General features: G+C 38.3%; 1 protein-coding gene across 2 annotated transcripts in view; it reads left to right on the top strand.

Moving 5' to 3' along the window:
- Window positions 1-25,000, top strand: part of LOC106867632 (uncharacterized) — a 291,771-nt gene that overhangs the window by 5,533 nt on the left and 261,238 nt on the right. The gene's annotated exons all lie outside the window — the stretch shown is intronic.

Here is a 25,000-nt window from a genome sequence, read left to right as displayed (position 1 = left end):
TGGTATTCATCAACTTATAGGACATTATATTATATGAATTTACCTGTTTATTTGTTTACTAAAAGGACAATAATAGCAATATGTGTTTGTATATTGTTATTATTGTCCTTTTAGTAAACAAATAAACAAGTAAATTGACACAATACAATGTCTGCAAGTTGATGAATACCACCTATTCCCCTCCAATTTCATATTGCTATATATATATATATATATATGTGTGTGTGTGTGTGCATACATCATCATTGTCATCATCATCATCATTTAACGTCCATTGTCCATGCTGGCATGGGTTGGACAGTTTGACCAGGGCTGGTAAGCTGGAAGGCTGCACCAGACACCAGTCTGATTTGGCATGGTTTCTATGGCTGGATGGTTTCTATGTACTCGGTGCTTTTATGCGGCACTTTTATATGGCACTGCATGGGCACTGTTACATGGCACCAGTAAAACACTCTTGCAGGTCAATCCTCACCACCAGGAGGACCGGTTTTAACACTTCTGCTGTGGAGGATGTGTCTTCTTGAATGCAGCAGGGCACCAAGCATCTCAGTCTTTTGTCACCTCGTGCAAAAAGTTCAGCATCTTGAAGTCACTCTTCAGGACTTCATCCCATGTCTTCCTGGGTCTCTCACTTTCATGTGTTCCATCTACTTTGAAAGACTGGCGCTTCTTTATAGAGCTGTCAGCATCCATCCGCATTACATGACCAAACTAGTACAGTCTTCTCTCTTTGCACACAGCAGGCTAATTCTTCTTATGCCTAACTTCTCTATCAAAACACTAGCACTCTGTCAAACATGTACACTTACATTACACATCCAGTGGAGCAAACTAACCTCATTCCTTGCTAACTTTTGAATGACCTCTGCATTCAGGGCCCATGTCCCACTACCATGTAGAATTGCTGTCCATATACATGTATCATACACTCCAACAGAGGTAACAGCTCTCTGGAATTTCCTCCATTCTATTCTTATTCTAGCTATCACGCTCTCTATGCATCTTCCCCTACTACTAATTTGGTCCGCTAGGTAGCAGAAATTATCTGCTACCTTTAATGAGCCACAAGGGCATATGCACTCATGGACACACACGTGCAGACATACATGAGTGAGTGAAGAAACAAATGAAAGAAAGTAGTACTCAGCACAAATTTGTTGAAGTTACATGAATTTAACAACTGTCTGATGCAGCTCCACATTATTTAAAGTTTCGTGTGCCTACAGGACACATCCACTCCAACAACATTCAGAGACGGAGTGGAGAGAATTACTTAAAAGAAATTTTAAATGGCTTCTACATGTACAGGCCTCCATTGGTCAATCCAGGTCACATGATTGCTTTTGCTATCAGAGTGACACCAGTTGCTTTATTGTTGAGTCCCATTTTTCCATGCAATTATGGATTAGCCCAACATTCCTCAATTAGGGTCTATTGGGCCCATGGGTGTCCATATAAAGTTTTGTTAAAATTTATCTGCTATAAATTGGTCATACTTCTGCAAAACATAAAACATTTTAACGTTTGTGTAAATGTAAACAAACAAATATTTGTTCTTTTATTAGAAGTACCAAAAATGTGTATTCTATGATACAAATAATACAATTTCAAACACAAAGCTGCCATGTATTTCTGCTGTTCTAATGGCAATTCTGTGTTCGGAAAAAATATCATCTTATTTATAAGTTTCTTTTTTATACAATTGTTAATAATATTTGATTATAGAAATACACATTATTTACATTTGACAGATATTTGCCCGCATTTTGTTTGTTGTTAACACAACGTTTCGGCTGATATACCCTCCAGCCTTGTTATTTGCTTCTTAAGGCACATAGGGGATGCAGGGTACCAGGGTACCTATACTAAAACTGGGATAAATATCAAAACTTACGTGTGTGTGTGTATACAGAATACAGTTCTATATTTAAGAGATGAGGAATTATGTAGATTATTTACATTACTTACATTTGATAGATATTTGTCCTCATCTTGTTTGTTGTTAATACGTTTCAGCTGATATACCCTCCAGCCTTCATCAGGTGTCTTGGGGAAATTTCAAACCTGGGTTCTCATTATTATTATTATTATTATTATTATTATTCAGTTAGTAGCCTGCGCCTTTAACCACTACACCATATGGCTTAGTGGTTAAGAGCGCAGGCTACTAACCCCAAGATTCCGAGTTCGATTCAAGGCAGTGACCTGAATAATAATAATGATAATAATAATAATAATGATAATAATAATAATAATAATAATAATAATGATAATGATAATAATAACATCGAAAAATACCTTAGGAATGAGAACCCAGGTATGAAATTTCCTCAAGACACCTGATGAAGGCTGGAGGGTATATCAGCTGAAATGTTGTGTTAGCAACAAACAAGAGGAGGACAAATATCCGTTAAACGTAAATAATGTAAATAATTCCTCATTTCTTAAATATAGAACTGTATAAAAATACAGTAATATTTTTATATACATATACAACTGGATGCCCTTCCTAATGCCAACCACTCCAAGAGTGCAGTGGGTGCCTTTCACGTTCCACCGGCACGGGGATCACAACTACAATTTCCATTTATATATATATATATATATATATATATATATATATATTATTTTGTTTAAAAGAGTTCCAACACTGTCTGTTTTTTATGTTTTATTTATATTCCTGCAGAACCAATGTGGGGTATAGAATATGGAATATACAATATATAATATAAAATAAAATAAAATAAAAATGGATGGCACCATGAAAGAAAGTATTGAATGTAGATGAAATATTGAGTGTTCAATATAAAGGATCAAATATATAAATATAAATATATAAAGGCGACTCGAGTTTCAGGGCTATTTCCCTTCATCATGGCCGGTATGACAGACTTTTAACAGACAGTCTGTTAAAGTCTGTCATACCGGCCATGACGAAGGGAAATAGCCCTGAAACTCGAGTCGCCTTTATATATTTATATTTATATATTTGATCCTTTATATTGAACACTCAATATTTCATCTACATTCAATACTTTCTTTCATGGTGCCATCCATTTTTATTTTATTTTATTTTATTTTATTTATTGTATATTATATTATATATTGTATATTCCATATTCTATACCCCACATTGGTTCTGCAGGAATATAAATAAAACATAAAAAACAGACAGTGTTGGAACTCTTTTAAACAAAATAATATATTCCTCTATACACAATCATACAAAAAAACCACCTTTTTTGTATTTATTTTTACTCGCATATATATATATATATATATATATTCGACAGGAAGGACAACAAAAGAAAGAAAGAGACCTCGATATTATGCAAATAGAGGAATTTATCTGTAAAAATATGTGACACTTATTCAGTAGCCATGATAAAACTCCGAGATTTTTCACAGGAATTTTCAATTGGCCGGATAACTGAAGAGATGTTGGCGTGGGCTCCCACCCTGGCATCCGAAACTCAGAGTTTTATCATGGCTACTGAATAAGTGTCACATATTTTTACAGATATATATATATATATATATATATATATATATATATATATAGATGGATGGATGGAATTGAATTAAATTGAATTGCGATGTAGGTCCAGTAGAGTAAAATCGGAATCAAAACAGTTCAGAGGGGAAAAAATGGTTGGGAGCTATTGGATTAGATAAATATATGTTGTTGAAGCATTGTTTTGCAGTTGGGTGCCCTTCCTGTCACTAACCCTTACCAGCAAAAGTGACAGCATTCATTACAGCATCCCCACTCATAGCTTGTAATTTTGGAAAAGCAAATGTGTAAACAGGTGCAGGGATGGTTGTGTGGTTGAGAAGCTCACTTTGTAACCGTGTGGCTTTGGGTTCAGTCCCACTGCGTGGTACCTTGGGCAAATGGCTTCTACTATAGCCCTGGGCCAATCAATGCACTGTTAGGGAATTTGGTACATGGAAACTGTGTGGAAGCCCATCACATATGTGTGTTTGTGTGTGTGTTTGCAAGTGTATGTGTGTTCATGCTTGTCCCACTGACTGCTTGACAGCCAGTGTTGATTTGTTTATGTTCCTGTAACTTAGTAGTTCAGCAAAAGAGACTGATGAAGTAAGTACTGGGGTGGGAGTATGAATCCTTGAAGGCGGTGCCCCAGCATGGTCGGTCCAATGACTGTAAAATGTAAAAGACAAGATAAAAACAAACACATAGGCACATACACACACACACACACACATGTGCACATAATTAGAGGGGAGGGGTTGATTCTTCTCTTTCTCTGAGTCATTCTTTCTGGCCTTCTGGAAGAAATCAACCACGGTCAAACCTGGAGATGGATGAAGACCACGACATCTAAAATGCTCCAGGCATGCCACATGTCAGGACAGTACTGCTGTGAATCCATCGTCAAGGAATTAAGGGCCCAGAACTTGGTATGGCACAATTGAACATGTATGTGAGGGCAGGATGGGTTACGTGTGTGTGTGTGTGTGTGTGTGTGTGTGCATGCCGCTGGACTGGCTCCTCTGCAGGTGGCACGTAAAATACACCATTTCGAGCATGGCCATCGCCAGTATCACCTGACTGGCCCTCATGCCGGTGGCACGTGAAAGCACCCACTACACTCTCAGAGTGGTTGGCGTTAGGAAGGGCATCCAGCTGTAGAAACTCTGCCAAATCAGATTGGAGCTTGGTGTAACCACCTGGTCCACCAGTCCTCAGTCAAATCATCCAACCCATGCTAGCACGGAAAGCGGGCGTTAAACGACGATGATGATGATGATGTTTCTTTCTTTCACTCTTGTACTCATTTCAGTCATTTGACTGCGGCCATGCTGGAGCACGGTCTTTAGTTAAACAAATTGACCCCAGGACTTATTCTTTGTAAGCCACCTACTTATTCTATCGGTCTCTTTTTCCGAACTGCTAAATTACCTGAGTAAATGAGGTGAAATAATCTCGTTAACTTGAGATTGTTATGCAATTTGCCTGGACACCATGTGGTTTTTGATTACTTGAAGAGCTTAATATAGTTTCTTATTGAGAATGAAGTCATGCCTTCTTGGATGTGTTATAGCAATGTGTATATATATATATATATATATATATGCATGTGTATAAATTCATATAAAACTATGTGCATCTATGTGGATGTATCATCATCATCATCATTTAATGTCCATTTTCCATGCCGATTTGGACTGGACAGTTTGGCAGGGGCTGGCTGGGCAGAAGACTGCACCTGGCTTCACTGTCTGTTTGGCAGGGTTTTTACGGCTGGATGCCCTTCCTAACATCAACCACAGGACAGAGTGGACTAAGTGCGTTTTATGTGGCACCAGCACCAGTGAGGCCTGTTTTGGTATGGTTTATGTAGCTGGATATCCTTCCAAACACCAACCACTTTACAGTGTGGACTGGATATCCCAGCACTGGCAGGGGTCCTTTGAAAGGGATGACATTGGAGGAGGTACCCTGTATACTCTTTACTTGTTTCAGTCATTTGACTGCGGCCATGCTGGAGCACCGCCTTTAGTCAAGCAAATTGATCCCAGGACTTATTCTTTGTAAGCCTAGTACTTATTCTATCGGTGTCTTTTGCCGAACTGCTAAGTTACGGGGACGTAAACACACCAGCATCTGTTGTCAAACGATGTTGGGGGGACAAACACAGACATACAAACATACACACACACACACACACACACACACACACACACACATATACATATATACGACAGGCTTCTTTCAGTTTCCTTCTACCAAATCCACTCACAAGGTTTTGGTCAGCCTGAGGCTCTAGTAGAAGACACTTGCCCAAGATGCCATGCAGTGGGACTGAACCCAGAACCATGTGGTTGGTAAGCAAGCTACTTACCACACAGCCACTCCTGCGCCTATATATATGTTTGTTTATATATTTATTTATAAATAGACACACATACATGCACACACACACATATTCACATACATACATATACACACATTCATATACAATGAGCTTCTTTCAGTTTCCTTTTAATAAATCCATTTGCAAGGCTTTGCATAGAAGTAGACACTTTCTCAGGGTGCCACACAGTAGGACTGAACCCAAAACCACATGGTTGCAATGATTACTCTTTAACCAAACATCCATGCCAGCACCTCCTTTCTAATATTCATTTTTAATCAAGGTGGAGAGCTGGCAGAATCATTAGCATGCTAGGCGAAATGCTTAGCGGTATTTTGTCTGTCTTTAAATTCTGAGTTCAAATTCTGCTGAAGTCGAATTTGCCTTTCATCCTTTCAGGGTCAATAAATTAAATACTGGGGTCGATCTAATCAACTGGCTCTCTCCCCAAAAATTTCAGGCCTTCTGCCTAGAGTAGAAAAGAAAATTTATTGACCCCTTTCAGGGTCAATAAATTAAGTACCAGTTGTGTACCAGGGTTGATCTAATCGACTGGCCCCCTCCTGAAAAATTTCGCACCAGAGTAGAAAAGTATATTCATTTTTTATCACTTAGTCAATAGGATCATGAACAAGGCCCTCAACTATTTTCATGACCCCACTACACAAGGCTGCACTATTTACTTACCAAATTACTGTTTTGCAGATTCCCAAATATTAAAATGCATTGTCAATAGTTGAGGCAGGATCAAGTCCCACTGATGGTAGCCAGGTAGTTCACCACCTCAGTCAGTCATGATTCATTGGATAGGGTCAGGGTTCACATATCAAATAGTTGTGTTAACCCTTACTGTGCTCTTTAAAGCTTTATGTACTAAATGAAGGTATGACTGTGTGGTTAAGAAGTTTCCTTCCCAACCATGGGGTCTTGGGTTCAGTCTCACTCCACTGCACATCTGGCAAGTTTTCTTCTAATTTTAATCATTAACTTTTTTGATACCAACCCAGCTGAAACCACATCTGGCTCTGTAGTACAAATGTCTTGTTTTCATAAGTTTTGAATTAAAATCTTCCACCAAACCTTAGTCACAATTTATGTTCCTAACACTAGCTTAATGATAACTGAGTTATTTTACTAAATTCTTTATTATATTTACCTAAGGGGCAAACTCTGTGTAGGAGTTCTATCAGGCATTCTATTTCAATCCCCTTCAGCCATTTGTCTGTATCTTGGCTTACGGTTCCCAATGCACCAATTATCATAGACACAACCATTACTGTTTGCATTTTCCATATTCTTCCTATTTCAAATTTTAAGGGATTGTATTTTTTTTGCTTTTCTTCCTCTTTCTTTATGATCCTGGAATCAAATGGGCATGAGGGGTTGTTTTTATTATCATCATCATTAATAATAATAATAATAATAATAATAATAATAATAATAATAATAATAATTATAATAATGATTTCTTTATAAACCACAATGGGTCTACATTAAGAAAAACATTATGGACAGTACAGGACAAAACAAGGAATGTGTTTGAGTGAATAGTAATAATAATAATAATAATAATAATAATAATAATAATAATAATAATAATAATAATAATAATAATAATAGTAGTAATGATAATGATAATGATAATGATAATAATAATAATAATAATAATAATAATAATAATGATAATAATAACAATAATAATAGTCTCCTTCTAAACTTCAGGCCTTGTGCCTTTAGTAGAAAGGATTATTATTATTATTATTATTATTATTATTATTATTATTATTTCTTAAAGAAATAATAAAAATTAATATTGAAAGATGAGCAAAATGTGATAAAAATAAAGAGGATTCAAGATTAAGCAGCAGGTGTATGATTAATCAAGGCATACATGATTAAGTAGGCTTGTTTGATTAACTATATATCTTTAATGAAACATTGGAATTAATTTTTTTTTTCAACAGAAAATTTAAATGAATGATTGGTGCTAAAACTTGGAGCAACAAAGGAGACAGAGGTGCAGGGGAGTGGGGGGAAGCATCCCATTGTGGGGAATTTCTTCAATCAATGTCTCACAAGAGATGGTGGTGGTGGCGGTGGTGATGATGATGATGATGATGATGATCATCATCATCATCATCATCATCATCATCATCATGCAGCAGCAGCAGCAGCAGAGATGACAATAATAACAAAACTCTTTGGGACACTGGGAGACATTTACAAACAAGTTGACAAGATTTGTCAATTCTAAATCTCACCACAGTTTTCTATTCATAGGATTAAAATGGAGCAGTTATTATTATTGTTGTTGTTGTTGTTATTGTTATTATTATTGTCATTGTTGTTATTATTATTATTGAGTGAGAGAGCAGTGCATGCCATCAAAGTGACACTAGGGTAAAATATACGAAGCCCAATATACCCATCATGACTACCCGTCTGATAAGGGTACACCAGGCACATGCATCACAACCATATGTGCGTGACATGGTGATTTCATATCAAGATAAACTGCACATGACCTTGCAGGTGGGGCCCAGTTAGAATTTTCTTCAAGTCAAGTAGCCCATCCTGCTCAAAAGGTCCCTGAATAAGGTTTGTTTAGGGATGTTGAGAAAAACACCCATGTTTCCAAAGGTGAATTATTCAAACCCCAAAGAATTCCTCTCAACACATGGCTATGATGCTCCCCTACTACTTCTGCTCATGATCAGAGATGCACATATCCTCAGCCACCAAGGGACATGCTCAACTGGTTAAGGTCAAACAACTGACAAGCAAATCTGTGGTATTGAGCAGAATATTTGCTGTAGCCCATATTATTATTATTTTTCTTTGCATTTGTACAAGTTGGATCCAAGTCTCACCCAGAGACCTCAAGAGACAACAAGTTAGAAGTTCATGTAGGTGTTATGCCTAGGGTACCATATATTTGAATTTGTACAGTGTTGTTCTAGAGAATGTTTTAAAATTTGAGATCACATAGACAGTATTTTACGTAGGATATGGGCAGTTACCATGAGCACTATATTTTGAACTTCAGCCATTTTGGGGTTTCCTGGTATCTGAGCTAGGTAGTAATCAGCCTGTTTCGCTGTCATTCCCAGGGCACCTATGACAATAGGTATTGTTTTCGTCTTCAGATTCCACATTTTGCTAATTTCTATTTCAAGATCTTTATATTTGCTCAGTATTTGGTCGGTCTTGACAGATACGTTTATATCGATTGGGACAGTCATATCAATGAGGAGGCATGATTTTTGTCTGAAGTCTTTCAGTATGATGTCTGGCCTATTTGCATCTATCTTTCTGTCAGTTTGAATGGGGAAGTTCCAGAGGAGTGCGATGTGATCATTTTCAAGTACTGGGGGTGGTTTGTGTTCCCACCAGTTTTTATTATGGGGCAAGTCCAGGTTTTTGCAAATTACCCAGTGAATATATTGTGCAGCTCTATCATGCCTGTTGAGATACTCTGTAGGCGTAAGCAAACTGCACATGGAGACAACATGATCGATGGTCTCATTTTGTTGTTGGCATATACAACATAATGGGGAGCTGCCGTTCTTTAATATGTTGGCCTGGTAGTCCATTGTAGGTAGGCATTGATCTTGGGCTGCTATGATAAACCCCTCTGTTTCTGATTTCAAGCCAGAGGCCATTAGCCATTGATGGGTAAGGGCTTTGTCAATATCTGCATTATTCGCTCTCTTTAGGTATTTGCCATTGAGAGGTTTTCCATGCCATTTATCAGTCATAATATCTAAGGCAGCAATTTTAGCATGGGTTTTCAAGCGCTTAGCTTTTTCTGCGGGTGTTTCTAGTTTGTCTAATTCTCGAATTTGTTGTAATTGGAATTCACTTAGATATTCCTTTGCCTGTTTTGTTACTGAGTAAGATGCTTTCTTGCTTTCATGTTTTGAGACAAGTTTTAGCATCCAGTCCTCAGAGTTTTTCAGATAGGTATCTAGGCCAATTGTGGCTACCTTCATTGATAATGCCAGCTGTAGTAGTCCTCGACCTCCCTCTTTTCTTGGCAGATAAAGACGTTCTATATCTGCCTTAGGGTGGTGCATTCTATGCATTGTCAACAGTTTTCGTATTTTTCTGTCAACATTACATATTTCAGTAATTGACCAGTTAACGATATTGAAACTGTAAGTCACGACTGGTATGGCTAGAGCATTGATCGCTTCGATCCTGTTTCTTGCATTTAGCTCTGTCTTCAGTATTGCTCTCACCCTGCGATAACATTCTCTTCTGACCCTTTCCCTCATCACTGAATGCTTAATATTGTCCCCTTCAATTACCACTAGGTATTTGTAGCTATTATTATTATTATTATTATTATTATTATTGTTGTTGTTGTTGTTGTTATTGTTATTATTATTATTATTATTATTATTATTATAATTATTATTATTATTATTATTATTATTATTATTATTATTATCATCATTATTAAGGGAGCGAGCTGGCAGAATCGTTAGCACGCCAGGTGAAATACTTAAGAAGATGATCCATCAAGCTGAGCAAAAGCACAGTCATGGCTGATACTGGTGTTATGCAAATTGGCACCTGTGCCTGTGGCGCATAAAAGCACCCATTACACTCTCAGAGTGGTTAGCGTTAGGAAGGGCATCCGTCCATAGAAAGCCATGCCAAATCAGACTGGAGTCTGGTGCAGCCTTCTAGCGCGCCAGCCCAATCAAACTGTCCAACCCATGCCAGCATGGACAATGGACTTAAATGATGAGGATGATGATGATGATGATGATGGATGGATGTATGTCATTGTTCAGTTTTATTTCAAGATTTCTTGCCAATAGAGAAAGAGCTGGTTTCTAACCTAGATTCAAGGTTCCTTCATTGGAATTTCAACATCAACTGGGTATTTTGTATGTATGTATGTATGTATGTATGTAGTGAAGGCGCGTGGCTTAGTAGTTATGGGCATTTGGTTCGTGATTGTAAGGTTGTGGAGTTCAATTCCTGGCGACATGTTGTATCCTTGAGCAAGACACTTTATTTCCCATTGCTCCAGTCCACTCAGCTGGCAAAAATGAGTAGTATCTGTATTTCAAAGGGCCGGCCTTGTCACACTCTGTGTCACACTGCGTCTCCCTGAGAACTACATTAAGGGTACACGTGTCTGTGGAGTGCTCAGCCACTTGCACGTTAATTTCATGAGCAAGCTGTTCCATTGATCGTATCAGCTGGGACCCTCGCCGTCATAACCGACGGAGTGCTCCTTTATGTATGCATGTATGTGTGCAGATTTTTATGTTGTTTCATGCATGTATTTTCATGCACATAGTTGCATACCTAGACATGTGCATATATGTTTAAATGATGTATGTATGTATATATACATGTGTGTCTTTGTGTCTGTGTTTGTCCCACCACCACCACCACCACCATCACCACCACTGCTTGACAACTGGTGTTGGTCTGTTTGTGTCCACATATGTCGCCTGTTCAGCAAAGGAGACCGATAGAATAAATACAAGGCTTAAAAAAAATATATGTTCTAGCGTCGATCTGATTGACTAAAAATTCTTCAAGGCAGTGCTCCAGCATGGCCGCGGTCCAATGGCTGCAATAAGTAACAGAATAAAAGATTGCAATGGGTTTTATTTGGGAGCATCAAACAGAGAAACCAAATATTTCAGTTCCCAGCTGACCATCGACCACAAGTTAAGAGCTGCACGAAAAAATCATGGCTGAGAAGGCCACCACAGGCAATCGCGGGGGAGTGGGAGATTGCGGTAGGGGAGGTCTGCCCCAGATGGCACTTTTAAAGTGGCACCACTTTCAGGTCTGCTGTAGGCAATATGTGATTTTTGTGAGGTCCAGGGGTAACAAATGGAAGGGCTGCCCCAGGCGGCATACACACTCTAGCAATACTAGTGACCCCAGGTTTTGTCTGAATGGTTGCAAAATGTTGCACTCACGATTATGAGATCATGGGTTTGATTCCCAGACTGGGCATTCCATTTAGTCATCTGACATATGACACCCGTTGCACCTGAACAGGTAACGTCGATTTGATGGAGGGAGTGAGCTTATGTCTACACAAACATTTGATCACTATAAACAAATCATCTGTGTGGTTGTTTGGTAAGAAATTGTCAAACCCTCATACGTCATCTAATGATAGGAGAGTCCATTATTGTATATATATATATTCTTCTATTCTTTCATTTTTTTACTTGTTTCAGTCATTTGACTGCAGCCATGCTGGAGTACTGCCTTTAGTTGAACAAGTCGACCCCCTAGGTCTTATTCTTTGTAAGCCTAGTACTTATTCTATCAAACACTTTTGCTGAACTGCTAAGTTACAGGGATGTAAACACACCAACATTAGTGTCAAGTGATGATGGAGTGACAAGCACAAATATATACATATATATGTGTATACGACGGGCTTCTTTCAGTTTCCATCTACCAAATCCATTCACAAGGATTTGGCCGGTGAAAGGCTGTAGTAGAAGACACTTGACCAGTGTACCCGGCAGTGGGACTGAACGCAAAACCATGTGGCTGAGAAGCAAGCTTCTTACTACTCAGCCATGTTTATCTTACCTGACAAGCAAGGCCTAAAGAGTGATTCAGTATAATTTAAAATGTTAGTCCTTCATCACAAACTGGGCCAAAAGTCAACCAGACCCACAGAATTAACGAATTGCTGCCATGATGTCATGATTTCATAGGGCCATGGTATCAGTATTATTTCAAGGCATGGACCACCGGGTAGTTGACTGAGGGGGTGGGCTGCATGAGTTTAGGGGCCCAATTCCAATCTATTTAACTTGTGGTTTACTGTCACTAAATAAATACAGTAGGACCCAGCGCATTGGTTGTGCCCAGGGTACTGAGGTGGCTCTGCATGGTGTACGCGTTAATTAGTGCCTGAAAATTATGTTGTTAATGATTTATTACCAAATGTGTCTTGATATTTGACCTTTGACATTTGACAGTACCGATCCAGGCATGTCTGACAGGATTCACCTATCAAACTTTGAGTACATAGAAAGGTTAGGTGGCTGTGGTTGTTGTGGGATGATAAAGCGATTTTGAGCTATTCATCATCATCATCATCATCATCATCATCATCATCATCATCATAAATAATGCTGAATATATCTAATTTTATAGGTTTGCTTTTTTTTTGGATATTTTCCTCCATGTTTTGACCAGATATTTACTTTGAGCATGCTAGCATGGGTTGGATGGTTCGAAAGGGGCTGGCAAGCCAGAGGCCAGCACCGAGCCCCACTGTCTGCTCTGGCACGGCTTTTGTGGATGAATGTCGTTCCTAACACCAACCACCCAACAGAGTGTACTGTGTGCTTTTCATGTGGTGCCAGCATAGGTGCTTTCCACATGGTGCTAGCACAGATGCTTTTTATGTGGCGCCAGCACAGGTGCTGCCAAAGGTAAAAGGAAAAAGTATGTGTGTGTGTTGTTATTGTGGCCAATAGAAGAAAATGTTATTATTATTATTATTATTATTAAGGAGATGAGCTGGCAGAATTGTTAGCACACCAACCAAAACGCTTAGCAGTATTTCTCCCGCTGCTATATTCCGAGTTCAAATTCCACCAAGGTTGACCTTGCCTTTTATCCTTTCAGGGTCAATAAATTAAGTACCAATGAAACACTGGAGTCAATATAATGAACTTAACCGCTCCCACCAAATTTCAAGCCTTGTGCCTATAGGAGAAAGGATTGTCATTATTATTATTATTTAGTAAATATCTGGTTAAAATGGGGTGGTGGGGCTATATAAAAAAGCAAACCTAGATATTTAGCATTATTTACCATTGTCAGCATATACATATATATACATATATATACAGATATATACAGATATAGGGCAGGGAATCGTCAGTTAGTAATAAAATTAATAATTAACAATTTTGCCAAGTAGTTCAGTATGAAAAAACCTTTGACTGCTATTTCTAAATTCTCAGTATGTTGGAGAAGCAACTCATGCTAATCCCTGTATATTTATGATTATAAATGGTTTTACCGATAAAGGTTTTTTCATACTGAACTACTTGGCAAAATTGTTAATTATTAATTTTATTACTAATTGACGATTCCCTGCCCTATATCTGTATATTTTATATTGATGCCTCTAATTGGATGGTTAAACTGTAACCCTTCATACGGGACTTTTTTATACGGGACTATTTGTGGCGCACATAGAATAGATTCTTTGGAGTGAAGTGTTTGAACTCACTAGCCGATAAATTTCGTAAGTGCCTTCCTCACGTGGTTTTGATGTCGCATGGTCAAAATCCCCGTGAGTTTTTATTAGACACTTTCAAATTTATTCGAATATTGGGCTGAAGATCAGAATAGAGTAACTTCATACTCTTAACCGTGAAACGTCGTACCCAATTAACTAAAGGCAGGTTTGTTTTTGCTTTTCTCTTCTGTTTTTTGTTCTGTGTGTGCCATAAATATCACCATCCGTTAGGGAAAAAATTTGTAGTTTGGAATCAGTAGTTCTTTGACTGCTATTTCTAAATTCTCAGTATGTTGGAGAAGCAACTCATGCTAATTCCTGTATATTTATGATTATACATATATATATATATATATATATATATATATATATATATATATATATATATATATCTCCATATGACGGGTTTCTTTCAGTTTCCGTCTGCCAAATCCACTCACAAGGCTTTGGTCGCTCCGAGGCTATAGTAGAAGACACTTGCCCAAGATGCCATGCAATGGGACTGAACCTAGAACCATGTGGTTGGGAAGCAAGCTTCTTACCACACAGCCACTCCAGCACCTATAAATTCAATATTTGCTTAATAATACTGAGTATTAATTGAAACAGCTGTAAGTGAAGATGATTAATTTGTTGTTAATAATAAATAATTATTAACTTCCCAATCTACATTTTCTTTTTCTTCTATATGAAGGCTCATGGCTTAGTGCTTAGATCATCGAGCTTACAATCGTGAGGTTGTGAGTTCGATTCCTGGACTGGACTCTGTGTTGTGTTCTTGAGCAAGACACTTTATTTCATGTTGCTCCAATTCACTCAGCTGTAGAAATGAGTTGTGACATCACAGGTGCCAAGCTGTATTGGCCCCTTTGCCTTTCTCTTGGATAACATCACTGGTGTGGAGAGGGGAGGCCAGTATGCATGGCCGACTGCTGGTCTTCCATAAACAACCTTGCCTGGACTTGTGCCTGGGAGGGGAACTTTCTAGATGCAATCCCAAGGTCAGTCATGACCAAAGGGGATCACGACAACGATGACGATTATAAACCATGTTTTTATGTGAATGCAAATGGCATTTAAAATTTATGACAGCTCTTTCAGTAGTATTTTATTTAATGCAGTTATAAAAGATTACATAATCAGAATATAATCTCTCGTCAAAAGATAAAACCTTAAAAAGCGTAAGATTATAAACATTGACCCAGACATAACCAAGATTAACCGGATTAGGTACTTGCATATCTATGGTAGCCTACCAACACTTGATGTATTCAATGTTGTTTGTTTCACTGTGCTTTGGTTCTTATGAATCCATCATCATCATCATTTAACATCCATTTTCCATGCTGGTATGGGTTGGACGATTTGACAGAAGCTGACCATCTGTTTCAGAATGGTTTCTATGGCTGGATGCCCTTCCTAACACCAACCATTTTATGGGGTGTGCCGGGTACTCTTACACAGCACCAGCATGGGTGTTTTAAATGTGGCATCAACACCCATGATAAGCCTGCAAGATTAGGGATGCTCAGCTGGAGAGGGTTGCAAGAGATGAGCCTTTATGCAAGGGCAATCACGCTTTTACTTAGCTTCACGTGTCTTTTCAAGCACAGCAAACAGACGGGTCTCGGTCCCCTATCATCCCCTCTGTGAGTTTCAACATCTGTAGATCCTCATCACTTCATCCCATGTCTTCCTGAGTCTACCCCTTCCACTAACAAAATCATAGAAGGGCATCCTGGCGTTAGTAAGGGTATCCAGCTGTAGAAACTTTGCCAGATAAGATTGGAGCCTGGTGCAGCCTTCTGGCATGGGTTGGACGGTTTGACTGAGGGCCAGCAAGCTGGAGAGCTGCACTACGTTCCAGTCTGATTTGGCAGGGTTTCTATGCCCTTCCTCATGCCAACCATTTTACTGAGTGTGCTGTGTGCTTTTAACATGGCACCAGCACAGGTGCCTCTATTGTGACGCCAGCGCAGGTGCTGTTATGTGGTGCTGACACGGGTGCTCTTTATATGGTGCAGCACATGCACTTTTTACATGGCACCTGCACAGGGCACAAATGGCAGGCTTCCTTCAGTTTCCATCTACCAAATTCTCTCACAAGGCATCAGTCAGTATGGGGCTATAGTAGAAGACACTTGCCCAAGGTGCTATATGGTGGGATTGAAACAGGAACCGTGTGGTTGCAAAGTGAGCTTTTTAACCACATGGCCATGCCTGCATTTAATTGCATATATTCTATTACATATAATGTTTATACAAATACACATGGATTTGTATATATGTATAAATCTATATATTTATTTATATACACATATATACATTATACACACACATATGTGTTCATATTTATATATATAACGTTATATATAAATATGTACATACACACACACGCACATGCACCTTCTAATTCTGCCAAGATGCTCCATACTCAAGACAAATGCAGACCTAACTTGATACAAAGACTAACCATTCCTGTATCGGAGAGGGTTTTTATTTTCCAAACAATATCCTAATTTAATCAATCCTTAACCATTTGTCTGTAAATAGATTAGCATCACGTCTTTCCCTTTCTCACTCAGACACACATTCACACACACACACACAGCCACATATTCTTGTTGTAGCCATTGTTCAAGTCAATAAGCTAGACTGGTCTTCAACAATGGTGACACAGTTAGTGACTGCCTTCTCCATTAACTGTGAAATCTTAAGACATTATTCCATTGCTGTCTTTTAATGAGGTAACACTGCCACCTCTACTACTACTACTACTACTACTACTACTACTACTAATAATAATAATAATAATAATAATAATGGTGGTGGTGGTGGTGGTGATGGTTATTGTCCTGGTTGAATGGTGGCTGGTTCTGGTCAGCTCTGGTCAGTTCTGACCAGGTAGATTTTATGAAACTTGGGTGGCCACTTATTGTTAGCTGTACTGTAGTTGCTGCTGCTGCTGCTGCTGCTGCTATTGTTGTCGTTGCAGTTGCTGCTGTTTTTGTTGTTGTTGTCCTTTTTATTGTTGATGTTGTTGTTGCTGTTATTGTTGTAGTTGCTGTTGTGTTGTTTTTGTTGCTGCTGCTGTTTTTGTTGTTCTTGTTGTCTAGCTTGTAGTCAGTCTTCATTAAACATACCTATAACGAAACATGACATTCTGGCCATGACCATCCAAAATTTTATCTCAGATTTTATTTTCCAGTATTTCCTCACCTTTGTGCATGTGTGTGTGTGTGTGTGTGTGTGTGTGTGTGTGTGTGATAAACAGTAAGTTGTGATTTGAGAGAAGTTTGGCTGCTATTTCTAACAGTCGAGTGACCACTTAGGAGCTTCTTTTTTAGTTCACTGGTTGCCAGTCTCTGAAACTGTGATTCCACAGGGCTTTTGATCCATGGATCCAGATGATATCTCCTGCCTCAACCTTGTTGGAGTGGTTTATTGGGTTAATTGGAATGGTCTGGGGATAGGGTTAGGGTTTGAAAATGGAGGAGGGGAACAGACAAAGAAATAGACAGATAGATAGATAGATAGATAGATATACAGACAGACAGAGAGAGAGAGAGAGAGAAAGACAAACAGAAAGGCTTGGTAGGTAGGTAGAGAGAGAGAGAGAGAGAAAGACAAACAGAAAGGCTTGCTAGGTAGGTAGGTAGGTAGAGAGAGAGAGAGAGAGAGAGAGAGAGAGAGAGAGAGAGAGAGAGAGAAAGACAAACAGAAAGGCTTGCTAGGTAGGTAGGTAGAGAGAGAGAGAGAGAGAGAGAGAGGGCAAGCACACAGACAGACAGGCATACAAGCAGACAGACAGGTAGGTAGAGATAGACAGATAGATAGATAGATAGATAGATAGATAGGTTATGTTCGTAGATGGACAGACAGAAAGACAAACAGGTCCATTGATTGATTGTTCAATAAATTGATCGATTGATTTTGGGAGGCTAGTTAAATGGGAAAATGTATGAATGAATGATTTGATCCAAGGACAGATATTATAACATATACATACACCCACACTCACGTGTACGAGCTACATAAAACCGTGTATGTCTCTGTAACATATTGATAAATAAATATGGCCAGAGATGATCAATAGCCGTTATCTATAAAGGTTATAGAGTTGTAGTTTAACTTTAATACTTAAAAATCTTGTGTGAACGATACCTCCGGGCCTAAAATTTTGGCTTTTAAATTATTGCCACACTAAAGATATACATAGTTATGTCCCTTGCATTGGTGAACCGTTTTCATGAGTTTTAATGAGACGCAAGGAAATTTATTAGACGAAGTTAGGGCGGCGAGCTGGCAGAATCGTTAGCACGCCGGGCGAAATGCTTAGCGGTATTTCGTCTGCCATTACATTCTGAGTTCAAATTCCGCCGAAGTCGACTTTGCCTTTCATCCTTTCGGGGTCGATTAAATAAGTACCAGTTACGCACTGGGGTTCATGTAATTGACTTCATCCCTTTGTCTGTCCTTGTTTGTCCACTGTATGTTTAGCCCCTTGTGAGTAATAAAGAAATAAGAATCGTTATTAGCACGCAGGACAAAATGTACTGCGGTATTTCGTCCGCAAAGGTCAACTTTTACGAGGTTATCTCCTCAAGGTCGATAAAATAAATACCAGTTGATTGAGCACTGGGAGAGGGGTGTTGATGTAATCGACTTAGCTCCTCCCTCGAAATTGCTGGCCTTGTGCCAAAATTTGAAACATTATTAGACGAAGTTTAATGAGGGGACAAATACCAGTAATATGTTGAGGTCGATTATAATAAGCTGTTCCTCAAACAGCATTACCTTGAAATTTTGGTTTTGGTCAATTAGAAATTATTTTCAAATACTTTATGGTGGCAAACGATGGCACAGAAGAAAAGATGTTTTTATGTACCCCTGCGTGTGTGTATGAGAGAGAGAAACAGAGAGAGAAAGAGCCTCTTTGTATCTATCTATTTGTCTGTCTGTCTGTCTGTCTGTCTGTCTGTCTATCTATCTCTCTATCTGTCTATCTATCTAACCATCTGTCTGTCTACATATTTATCTACCTATTCTCTCTCTCTCTCTCTCTCTCTCTCTCTGATATGCGTGTATGTGTGTGTATATATATATATATATATATATATATATATATATATATAGATATAATTATGTGTGTGTATGTATCGTCATCGTCATCGTTTAACGTCCGCTTTCCATGCTAGCATGGGTTGGACGATTTGACTGAGGACTGGTGAAACCAGATGGCTGCACCAGGCTCCAATCTGATTTGGCAGAGTTTCTACAGCTGGATGCCTTTCCTAACGCCAACCACTCAGAGAGTGTAGTGGGTGCTTTTATGTGCCACCGGCATGAGGGCCAGTCAAGCGGTACTGGCAACGGCCACGCTCGAAATGGTGTATTTTACGTGCCACCTGCACAGGAGCCAGTCCAGCGGCACTGGCAACGATCTTGCTCGAATATGTATGTATATGTGTGTGCGTGTGTCTATAGATATATGTATATTCATTTTACACGAGCGTGCTTGTGTGTGTGTGGTATGAACATGTCTCTACATGTATATGTCTCTACATGTACATGTCTCCTTCAACACACACACACAAGAGAGAGAACTTGCATAGATGTAGGAGGCAAAGGGTTGTGGTGGGAGTAGGGATAGCTTCCTCGAATTCCGTTGTTTTTTTCCTTTTTTTTTGTATATATATATATATATATATATATATATATATATATATATGTATAAATGAATAGAAAATGGAGATATATTTCACAATTGCCAATTCAAAAATTAAAATTTAAAATTTATTAGCATAATACTATATTATATTCTTATAATAATATAACATTATATAATCAATTATAGATATTAAATATAGATTACATACAATTGTTTCGATTCTTACCCATAATAAAATTATAAACATCCATTGTTTGTGGGCAAGAATCTCCTCAGTGTAGTTTTTTATATATGTGGATTCACAGATATGTATGTATGTATGTATGTCATTATTCAGTTTATTTCAAGATTTCTCGCCAATAGAGACAGAACCAATTTCTAACCTAGATCCAAGGTCTCCTTCATTGGAATTTCAACATCAACAGCAGGGTATTTTTGTATGTATATATATGTATGTGCAGATTTGTATGTTTTGTTTTATGTAAATATTCTCATGCATATAGTTGCATACTAAACATGCTCATATATATTTTAGCCCTTTCATTACTGTATTTATTTTGAGGTGCTCTGTGTTTCTTTCAATTAATTTTAAATATAACAAAGAATTTAGTAAAATAATTTAGTTATCATTCAGCTAGTGTTAGGAACATAAATTGTGACTAAGGTTTGGTGGAAGATTTTAATTCAAAACTTATGAAAACAAGACATTTGTACTCAGAGCCAGAGCCAGTTTCAGCCGTGTTAGTAACGAAAGGGCTAAATGATAAACTTCTGGAAAGTTTTACGGATTTTTACAGTTCTAGTGATGGATTGGATCTGTAGTCTTCGAATTATCTTTCTCCTTTCTGGTTTTGAGAAGCCTAATTTCTCAAGATTGGTATTTAGGCAGTGTGTTACATATCCCAGTGCCCCAATGATTACAGGTATAAAGCTGAACTTGTAATCTGGATCGAGTAACTGCAGATTTCTCAATAGATCAGCCTAATTGTTCTCTTTTTCACTGATCTTCAGTTTTATGTTAACATCCGCTGGGCAGCTAATTCACACAACTCTGCACAGTTTCTCTTCTCTATCCCAAATCATTATATCAGGTCTGTATGTATGTGTATGTGTAGGTATATGTCTACCTTTCTACCTGTTTACCTATCTCTTTGCCTCCGTCTATCCAGCTATTTATCCAGGCAGCTGATTGTCTGTCTATCACTAAGCGTCTCTGTCTGTCAGTCTGTCTGTCAGTCTTTGTGTATCTTTCCTTCAACCTGTCAGTCAGTCAATTTTTCCCTGACCCCTATCTTTCCTTTCCATCACAACTAAGACAAAGAAACCAAACCCTAATCTCCAGATTATTCAAAGGGATTTATTTTCCTGTTGCTGTTTAGCCTAGGTCGGTCCTGTTTGAGCTGATCTTATGATTAAAGGCACTTCAGTCAGCGACGCTGGACATAGACATCCACATGAAACCAGGGTGTGAATGTGACTAAAACTTACTAAATGTGTGTGGGGGGGGGTGCAGTTAAACAGTTTTCTTGGTTACTGATGAGATCTTGGTATAAGTATTGAAACTTGTCTGGATGCTCCCCCCCCCCCCAAGGCATTGTATAAAACTCTAAAAATCAAAATGGTTGCGTGGTAAGAAGCTTGCTTTCCAACCACATGGTTCCGGGTTCAGTCTCACTGCGTGGCACCTTTGGCAAGTGTCTTCTACTATAGCTTCAGGCTGACCAAAGCCTTGTGAGTGGATTTTGTAGATGGAAACTGAAAGTAGCCCATATATATATATATATATATATATATATATATATATATATATATATATATATATATATATATATATATATACATATATATATATGTATGTATGTATGTATGTATTTGTGTGTCTGTGTTTGCCCCCTACCATTGCTTGACAACCAATGTTAGTGTGTTTACCTAGCAGTCCAGCAAAAGAGACCGATAGAATAAGTACTAGGCTTACAAAGTGTGAGTCCTGGGGTCAATTCGTTCGACTAAAGGTGTTGCTCCAGCATGGCCGCAGTGAAATGACTGAAACAAGTAAAAGAATAAAAGAATTATTAAGAATTCTATAAAAATAAAGTTGTTAAAATATTTTTTTGTGTATTTTAGAAGTATAACCAATTTGTTGCAGATGAATTTTAACAACAATGTTTTTTTTGTGGGGTCTGGGGGCGGCAAATGGAAGGGCCATCCCTGATGGCACACACTCTAGCTATGCTAGTGCCTTCTACTCAACCAGGTATTCATTTCTACTCTAGGCACACGGCCCGAAATTTTTGTGGAGTGGGGGGCCAGTCAATTAGATTGACCCCAGTGTTCAACTGATGCTTATTTTATCGACCCCAAAAGGATGAAAGGTGAAGTCAACCTCGACAGAATTTGAACTCAGAACATAAAGACACGAATTCCCACTAAGCAGTTTGTCCAGCATGCTAACATTTCTGCCAGCTAGCTACCTTTAATAATAATAATAATAATAATAATCTTTTCTACTCTAGGCACAAGACCGAAAATTTGGGGGGAGGGAGGTCATTTGATTAGATCGACCTCAGTACGCAACTGGTACTTAATTTATCAACCCTGAAAGGATGAAAGGCAAAGTCAACCTTGGCGGAATTTGAACTCAGAACGTAAAGACAGATGAAATACCGTTAAGCATTTCGCCCAGCATGCTAACGGCTCTGCCAGCTCACTGCCTTCCACACAACCAGGTATTGGATAGTTGCCTCATCAACAATTGCACAACCTGAAAGTTTTTGGTCCAATAAGGTTTGCAAAGCACCTCACTGACCCTGTCCAGAGACAATCCAGGGGCAAGAGATCCAATGCCAAGTGCCAATATGAGTCTCAGGCTCAGAAATGTGGGGGACACCATGGGCCCAAGCATAATCAGAAGATCTCTGAAACGGTCCTTGCAATCTTGGTTTTACATCAGAGTGACATTCCCCTAGAATCTGTATGTGTGTGTGTGCATATGTGTATATGTGTGTGTGTGTGCATGTGTGTATGTGTCTGTGCACGTGTGCATGTGTGTATGTGTCTGTGCGTCTGTGTGTGTGTCTGTGTGTGTGTGTGCACGTGTGTATGTGTGGGTGTGCATGTGCGTATGTGTCTGCATGTGTGTGTGTGTGTGCATGTGTCTGTGCGTATGTGTGTGTGTCTGTGCATGCATGTGTGTGTGCACGTGTGTGTGTGCGTATGTGTCTGCATGTGTGTATGTGTCTGTGTGTGTATGTCTGTGTGTGCGTGTGTGTCTGTGCATGTGTGTGTATGTGCGTGTGTGTGCATGTGAGTGTGTGTGTGTGTGTGTGTGCATACACACAGGCACATACACACATGCAGACACATACACACACACTTCAATTATTTGTGTAGCTGTTAAAATATTTTCTGTGTGATTTTTAAAAATGATCTAATTTACAGAAAAAAGAAGGGACCGCCCCCTCCCCCCCCACACACATGCCATTCAGGCTTTGCCAGGGCTGGTGAGGTCAATACTAATATTATTGAGTTTGAACAACCCCCAGGTAGATGTATGTTAGGAAAATATGGGCAAAGTTGGCTGGCTGTCTGTCTGGCTGGCTGGCTGGCTGACTGGTTGGGTGGGTGGGTGGGTGGGTGGGTGGGTTGGTGGGGGTACTTTTGTTGATTAGTTCTGTGCCTTGTGCTCTTTATGGGGTAGGTGCTGAAAAGTTCCTGGCTTTGAGTAAAAAAAGGTACAGAAGTATTAGTTATTTATTATTTCAAATTTTTGCCACAAGGGCAGTTTAGGGGAGATAGGGATTACATCAACCCCAGTGTTCGACTGGTGCTTATTTTATCAATCCGAAAAGGACGAAAGGCAAAGTTGAACTCAGAACATAGTGACGGGTAAAATATCGCTAAATATTTTATCCAGCATGCTAACGAGTCTGCCAGTTCACCGCCTTTGACAATTATTTAATTATGATTTTATTCAACATATTCCCCTTTCAGATTCACTCACTTATTGCAGTGGTCCATCAGTTTTCTCTGATCCCTATAAAAGAACTAGGAAGGCTAGACACCCCCCAACAAGATTTTTTGCATTACCCTTAAAGCCAGGAACTTTCCAGTACTTCCTCATGTACATCAATATATAAGGAAATAATTTATTCTCAAGCACAAGATGCTGCTAATAATATAAGCAGGAACAGGATAGACTATCCATGTTTTGCAAAATATGAATAGTTTATCCTGTTCCTGCTTATATTATTAGCAGTATCCTGTGTTTGAGAATAAAATTATTTCCTTATCTGTATCTTTCAAGACATCTCATCACTTCTAAAGCAAACTTAGTTGACTTTCAACATAAATTGAATTTAACACACACATTTATATATATATACATATATTTTTTTTTCTTCCTCTGTTTTCCCTTCTTTTGGACTTTCCTCTTTTTCCGAAGAAGAGCGTCTGCTCGAAACATTAAACCATCTTTCTTTCCTTTCCTGAGCATTTGCTAATACATTACATGTACCACGTCCTCAAGTTGTTTTTTGGTGTTTGTTCTTTTTGGGATTTACTATATATATATATATATATATATATATATATATATATATATATATATAATAATAATATTAGGGACAAAATCCAAAATTACAGGTAAAAAACGAAAATTGGTTATTTTCCCTAAAACTATATATTTTATATATATATATATATATATAAGAAAACTAGAAAAATAATCCTGAATCCTTGTCTGGTACTGGATCGATCCCAAAATCTAATCAGTTTGTGCAAGTCATGTGGCCAACTATCCCTGAAAGTTTCGTCCAAATCCATCCAGCAGTTCTTGAGATATCTCGTCCACAGACAAACAAACACGACTGAAAACAATACAAAAGATATATTAATTCTAATCAGTATATCTTTGCTACCCCTGAAGAGATTCATCTTATAATGATTTTCATTTTATAAATTAATTATCTAAAGATTTCTGAATCAAAACAACTGTCAGAGATGTTTTCATATTTTATAATTGATAAGTAATTTTGTTAATTACCTCTCCATTTTTCCTTATTCTTTAAATATATAAATATATAAACTATAGTTTATATGGTTACCTTATAGTTGAACTTTCTATAGATTGGTAACTAAGCAGTATTTTCATTGGATTTATTATCCCTTAATGAGGTTTATGACCTTTAC

The sequence above is a fragment of the Octopus bimaculoides genome, chromosome 26 (assembly GCF_046866305.1).
Source record: "Octopus bimaculoides isolate indiv1 chromosome 26, ASM4686630v1, whole genome shotgun sequence".
Lineage (NCBI taxonomy): Eukaryota > Metazoa > Mollusca > Cephalopoda > Octopoda > Octopodidae > Octopus > Octopus bimaculoides.
This window is presented reverse-complemented; position numbering and strand designations above follow the sequence as displayed.